We start from the raw sequence: 7,500 nt of genomic DNA on the forward strand, positions 1-7,500 counted from the left end.
GAGATGAAACCTAAACACACAAATTCAGACACATTCATAAAAAATGAAGTGTAACTGAATTTCCATTAAAAGTAACAAGGATGAATACTGAGTGATCAAAAACTTAATCACAGTACTTGTTGCTACAGTACTTGTTGGCTTCTTGATAACATACTACTATTGCACTGAGTAAAATTTTCTTCATATTACAAATAACTAAACAGCCTTTGCATTCTTCTGTTTAAAAAATCTAACCACACTTATAGTGTTAACACTCTTGCAGGTTCCATAATTTTTCCTATAACAAACCCTTTGGTGTTTTCATATGGGCATGTTTTATACCCAACAAGATACTTTTAAAAATATATACAAAGATGCAATAAACTATATATTGTAAGAGCTTGCACTGAAGACAACCACTGTCACTGATTTTTTTTATATGATGAAACATCGGAGGTACAGATGACAACTTTTAGGGAGATGGAAAAGGGAATGAAGGAAAGAAAAGAAAGAAAAACAAAAGAAGGAACAGGGTAAGATGAAGTTCAGGAATCAAAAGAAGAATAAAAAAGAAAATCAAGAAAAGAAAAGAAAACTTGGACAAAGTACAACATAAACAAAAACTGTGGGCACCCTGAGGATAGTAACTTTGAAGTGACAATCAAATGCACTTTAAACAGTTGTTATCTTGTACTTCCTTATATCTAAGATTTTGTTGCATTCAGATGCCAGTTAATGTGCATTTTTGTACAAACAAAGCACTATTTTCCAGGTGTTTCTTCAAAAGGTTAATCCACACTTCCTCAATCATTACCTAAAGCTTGGGATAGAAGTGGTTTTATGCTTACAAAAGGTTTTCAACTGGAGATATGCCAACTTGAATTGCAATTCAACATTCATCAAACCACTCCTTTCTTAGATTTTTTTTTAAAGATAAAACTCAGGAACTTGATTCCAATTGGGAGAGAAAAGCACCCTAAGTTCTTGCTTCCATTGTACTTATCATCCAAGGAATGAATGCATTATTCTTAAAAAGAGAAAATATACCTCTATGACTTTGATGGATGGCTATCATATATTTTCATCAAGCAGTATCTATGTGCCAAAATGATGCAGTCTCAGAAACCTCTCTAATGGTTTATTCAATCCAAACTCTTCAGTAAATTCTTTTGGATAGCTAGCACATTTGTTGTATGTAAAGAGATTCTATATTGATATATTCAATTTAAAACTCACTTGCAAATGAATGAACTTAGGTGGTATTGGGCAAACAAAAAGAGGACAGACTACCCTTTCTGCAGTATTGCTTATGGAATATTGTTTTAGTGTACTCCAGTGATTTTCTTCTAAAAATTAAGGCAGTTAATTTAATTTCAGTTTTATTCAAAATAATTCATTACCGTTAATATACATTATGTTTCCTTGGCATTTGTTACTTTTACAACATTGTATCTTGCTATTCCCCTTAGTAATGGGACAACTTTATCCCCCTTCCTCTCCTATCTCAACCATTCAAAACAAATCTATGAAAAACTAAAGTAAAAATTATGCAAGATCTTATAGGTATATTTTTGGCCAACATTTCCTGAAGCAATTGGCATTATCATATATGTGCTTTGTGGAACATGAGACATTTTCTTCTAATCATTGTTGATTCTACACCAATACCTACCTGTCTAATGTAAAGCTTTGAAATAGAAAAGAAAAGAAAAATCTCTGGTCCCTGCAAATATTTAACTTTTTTTATGCAATAATGATTGAGTAATAATTTTTCCTCTATATTGTTTTGTCCAACCCCAAAACAAAACTAGGAGACTTACCAGATCTACCAATAATTTAAGCACAAAACAATATGAACAATATCAATATATCTCCATTGACATTACATAAAAAACAACACATTAACCAAAATATATAACTCAACTGTAAAATCAATGCACTTTATACTAGTTTAAAGATACATCTAATAAAATATATCTGGAAACTTTCTTAATGATAGCAATTTTCCCTACAAAAGGAATTACATGAGTGAAATTTACTTCCAAAAAAGGGGAAACAGGTGCTGGAAGATTGGTTGTGAGTTTACTTTCCCACAAGAAGCTGCATAGTTACATTTGAAACAATAAAATTCAGCCCTCAAAGGGATGTGAAAACTGCTGAACAAAATTGAAAAAGATATGAATATACATAAATCAAATGTAAAACCCATCCTACTTATTATCAATAAATGGCCAGAAAAATAGACCCACTTACAAATTTGTGCCTCTCATGTCTAAGAAAATTTCAAGTTGGGCTTAAAGTATTTATTTCTATGAAGGACACCCCCCACACAAAAGATAAAGAGAAAAAAAGAAAGAAAAAAAAATATGGGTCTTTAGTTACAAAATGTCTAATATTTTTTTCTGGTTTATCATATAACAGCAACTAAAAATCATAAAAAAATTAACCTGAAAGGACACTTTTGGCTAATAGCTGTCTAACAGAGGTGCAGTTTTAGTGTACCTACACTTCTCCATTCAGAAAAACCACCACCTACAAACTTACTCGGCCTCAATACGAATATTTGGGTTATTGAATGGATCTAAGAGTGGATCATCATCAGATGCTCCATGGCTGAAGTATGACAGGATAACAAGCAAGGTGGCACCAGCCAATAGGACAGGATCTTGACCGTGCGTACGACTTCCTCCAAGCAGCCTCTGGTGTCATCGTGATGATGGACGGCTCATTGTTCTGTCAAAAAGTCAGAATGCTGTAGTGTGAGTTGAATTTTCATCATGATCTTACTCTTTATAATACAAATAGCAAATAATAAATAAAACAAAGTTAAGGTGACCAGATATATACATGCACAAATGCACTTGCACACATGGACACTCCAATTTCAGATATAAAAATAGATGGGAAATATTACTACAGTTTATTGACAGAGTAATATACTGATAAATGAAATGGAGGGATAAGTAAGAAAAAAGTATGTCAAGCAGGTAGCCTAAACTACACACTGAAAATAACTGTTTTCTGATGTTTGGATATGAGATTGTCAACCTATTATGTGTGTGTACTGGTGGAAGGGACCACTAAATTACTTAAGGGGACCGTCCGGAGAATCAGCCACCTTTCCCTACTCTTTACATCATAAAAATATATCGGTTAGAGATAACTGATTGATTCTTTTTGCATGATATATAGTATAGAATTGCGCTTCGTTTCATATATAATTTTTAAACCCTTTGCCCCAAAAGGTCAATCGCTGTTTTTTTTTTTTTTTTTTTGTCTAACCTTTAGTACATTCCAACTGTCACAGTTCTTTACTGAATATTCCCCCAAAAATACTTGTGTTAGATCCAACCCCTAGCCTAAGGCCATGTAAATGGCTGATTTTTTGAATTTCCTTTTTTTTTTTTTTTTTTTTTTTTTTTTTTTTTTTTTTTTTTTTGGCAGGGGACAGCTTGTCTCAGAGAACTATTTTTGATTTTTTTTTCCAGCATTAATATATAATTTTTTTGATTAAGGCAATAATAAAAAAATTGGCCATTTACACGGCCCTTTGGGGACGCCGAGGCTCTAGTGAAAGCAACAAACTGCATTTGAATCTCATGAAAATTACGAGAGTTAGGGATGCCACCCGAAGGAGTTCAATAAAAAATAACGGAGCTACAGCATATTGTATTGGGCACCTTGCCAAAGTTCATTATCTCTGTTATTTTTCTCTGAATCTAATGATATTATATATATATATAAAAAAAAAAAAATGCTTATTTAGTGTACTTTGCAATGCAATGATTACCAAATTAATAGGAATTTTCACTTTCCAATAGGGACACTATTCTGTAAAGGTATGTAAATTTGTTTAGTTCATTGTTCATAAAAGTAGATATTTTCATCTGAAACATTTAATAAATGCATTTTACCATAGAGACAACTAATCTAAACCAGATAAAAAACTTTTTTTAAAGTGTCTCATTTTTATTATTTTTCATTTTATTTTTCTTATCCTTTTTTATTTTTGAGGGGGGGGGGGAGAGAGAGAGAGAGAGAGAGAGAGAGAGAGAGAGAGAGAGAGAGAGAGAGAGAGAGAGAGAGAGAGAGAGAGAGATGGTAACTGGGTGTTTATAATTTCGAGGATGATCATATGTACGTGAACGCACACATATAAAGTTAAAAAGAATAATCATCATCATTTGGTAGGCCTACATTGACTTTCATATCCTAAATAATAAAATATATTAGTTATCCCTCTACTTCCATTTTCTTTGATAATTGTCAATATTACCAGATTGCAAAGGAGGGAACAAGTGTAGAGTTTATGATTGGCATTTGCACCCATTATCTTTACTAAGAAGTGCATAAAATCATGCAGATGCCCTAGGTGTCTTGGGATATTTGCCAAATTTATGGTACCAATGACTTCTGATAACGTCTAAACATATTCATTTTTATCGGGAACGCACGAAACGGGTGCGATAGCTTTGAACGCCAGGCAGACTACACATACAAACTGAGCTCAAAATTCCATATAGTTTTTATTTCAGAGCAGGTATTACTGAGTACTATCATCTTCAATATGAAATAATCTGTATCTCGCTTATACATCCGAAGTTAAAAAATCTGACATTTAGGTAACATTCGTATTGAGATTTGGTCTTTACAACGGTAACTACCAATTTCAAATAAATTAAGTGCCCCCTGCTGTGATGTACCGACCGTTGGCGAAATGTAAGCGGAAATATTTCAATCCTTCCTTATAAGGCTATTTTAAACATCAGTGCTTCATATGTGATACACGTATAATTACCTCGTAAACTAAAACATATTACCAGGGAGTCTCGATCGAAGCATATTTTGTGTGTAAACGAACACAAAACTTACATTTTTTTTAAAAGATATATTTCTGAAATAATTTCGTCATAAATCCTTGATGATATAATTTTTTTCCTGATATTGGTATAAAAATTGTTCCTTGAAAGATTCCACGAACTCATGTCTATGCGCAATGTCATAATTAAATGCCGTATGCACGATTGCACTTGGCAGAAGTCCACATAGGTGTACCTGGGCGCTTTTAGCGAGCGTACCTCTCTCCGGGTGTTGAGGGATCTTGTGTCGGCTGTAAGACAATGTACCTATACTATCGCTAGCTAACTCAATTTGACCCCCTTCTCCCCCTCCATCTGGGACGGTCCCCTTAAAGCATGTTAATTTTTCCTTTATTTCTCTATAAAAAAAATGCCAGAACCTTTGGGAAAGGGTTGTCAGGATGGCGAAGAATTTTCTTTGAATATTCCATAAAAGAAAAGAAAGAAAGGAAGAAAGAAAGACAGAAAGAAAGAAAGAAAGAGAAAAAAGAGAGAGAGAGAGAGAGAGAGAGAGAGAGAGAGAGAGAGAGAGAGAGAGAGAGAGAGAGAGAGAGAGAGAGAGAGAAATAAAAAATAAAAAATAAAAAATTAAATAAAAAAAGACCCAAAAGTTCCCATTAAAGCACCTAATATCAGATGCATGTTTGCCACTTTTATTCCTTTTGCTTATCTCCATCTTTTCTAGTGTCAACAAAAAACGTCTTGATGTTTAGCTTTTAGGTGAGTTTGCATCCAGCCATTTTTCACTAAATAGGTTCAAGGGGCATATCAGACTTAATGCAGCTGTTTTGAGTAAAGATACCAAGTATTGTTCACATATACTGAAGTTCTCGTTACCAGTACTAAGGAACTTTCAATTTTGGGGAGACATACACATTTACTTATTTCTGCTTTTTTGGTGTTCTTATTATATCTTTATCTAATTTTACAGTATAGCTCTTTCATTTTTTGTTTCTTACTAGTTTCCTATTTGTTTGTGGACATAGATGTCAGTAATGAAATGAGTGAAATGACAGATAATGGGCCAATAAACAATGAGAATCCTGTGTATCAAAGTATGAATATATTTGCCCAAGCACTGCGTGTTGAAAAAATATAGGGTAAATGATGTTGTGAAATTGGCCAAAGATGAAATGTTGGTTTTAATTGAAGAAGCTTTATTTCTAATATGAAATTTGGATGTCACTCAGGGTGTCTGTCTGTCTGTCTCTCTCTCTTATTACTATTATTATCATTTACATGTGACCAACTGGTATCATCAATCAGTCTGTATATTTTGCAATAAAACAGTAAATGCTTTGGCTGTACCAAATGGTTAATCAAAAAGGATATGTATGAAGAAAATGAGGGGGATATAAAAAAATCAAAAACAAAATAAAAAACAACAAACAGACATATGCCTACCTCTACATCACTCTTCTGAACCCTTCCATAACCCTCCCACCTTGTTGCTTAACCTTCAGGGGCAACCAGCATGAAAGATCTTACCTACTTACATCCTATTAGTTTGGAATGCAGTTTTGGCAGTATTCACTTAGCTTTCTGTGATATGCACTATCTCTGAAACAATAATCCGATTAGAAAAATTCACAGGGACTTTCCACAAAACAACTCTTCTGGAGTGGAGGGGAGGGGGTGCAATAGAGGACTATAGTAAAGTTATCAGGCACCATAAAGGACAGCAAAACAATCAACCCGCTGAATCAGGTGATGCGAGAGCAACTTGTCATGAAAAATTGGTTTGCAGGTTGGGGTGATAGGAATATGCTGTTATGAAAACTTGGGCTGATGGCCAGTTTGATTGAAGATAAGACTCAGTGGGCATTTAAGAAGTGGCTCTTGCATCAATTCCACTGGTTAATGAAGGTGGAATACACCATTTGTGAGCTATGATCGGAGGAACGGTTGTGTTAAAGAAAAGTTGAATATAAAAATATATAAAAATGGCACAAATAATAAAATGTTGATAACTGTTTTTGATATTGCAAAGAGAGATGATATACAGTCTGAAATGAAGGTCTAGTACCATCTTGACATAGCATATCAAATGACAATAATAGATCTAGGTAAATAGCAAGAGCAAAAATGCTTTAGCTGGAAAGGATATCATAACATTGCAAAGTGGAACCCAAGTTGTCTTCATACTGCAATAGAGTGTTCATGTGGGGCCCAAGCCAACAAGCCACACACCTGGGAGAGATGCCCATCAAATAAGCCAAATGCCTGGATTTTGAAAAACATGTGGACAGTTAACCTTTGGGGTATAAATTCTGTCAGCTGCAGAAATACTACTACATTTTATTATCCTCTTTATCAAAAAATTTAAATGATGTTTTTCACAATCTTTTCTATGCATAGATTTCCCCCTATTTCAGTAAAAAGGTATAATAATCTCTAATACACTTGATAGTATAACTATCTTTCAAATTTGGAAAGCTGAGCGCTAAATCATCTTCAGGAAAATTTTGAAAAAATCAGCTTTCTAGAAGACAGAAGTATGGGACCAGAAATCCCATTTCTTTCTGTTATGAATATATTTTCAGGGAGAGTTAGTAGACGGCCATAATGTTTTAACTCACTGTGTTATATTAGTTTACATATAGGGTACCCCAGAGGATAGATTTTTTTCTTTTTAGCCCAAACAACCGCAAACCAACCAAGA

General features: G+C 33.8%; 1 protein-coding gene and 1 non-coding gene across 2 annotated transcripts in view; both read right to left on the reverse strand.

Moving 5' to 3' along the window:
• ZnT63C (zinc transporter 63C) overlaps positions 1 to 7,500 on the reverse strand; it is a 192,589-nt gene that overhangs the window by 130,426 nt on the left and 54,663 nt on the right. The window lies entirely within an intron of this gene.
• The window catches only part of LOC113825409 (uncharacterized), a 15,898-nt gene that overhangs the window by 320 nt on the left and 8,078 nt on the right, over positions 1 to 7,500 (reverse strand). Inside the window, exon 5 of the transcript XR_011399440.1 lies at positions 1 to 2,712. This exon is cut by the window's left edge and continues 320 nt beyond it. This is a non-coding gene — a transcript (uncharacterized protein). The remainder of the gene's footprint in view (positions 2,713 to 7,500) is intronic.

Source organism: Penaeus vannamei, chromosome 22 (assembly GCF_042767895.1).
Source record: "Penaeus vannamei isolate JL-2024 chromosome 22, ASM4276789v1, whole genome shotgun sequence".
Classification (NCBI taxonomy): Eukaryota; Metazoa; Arthropoda; class Malacostraca; order Decapoda; family Penaeidae; genus Penaeus; species Penaeus vannamei.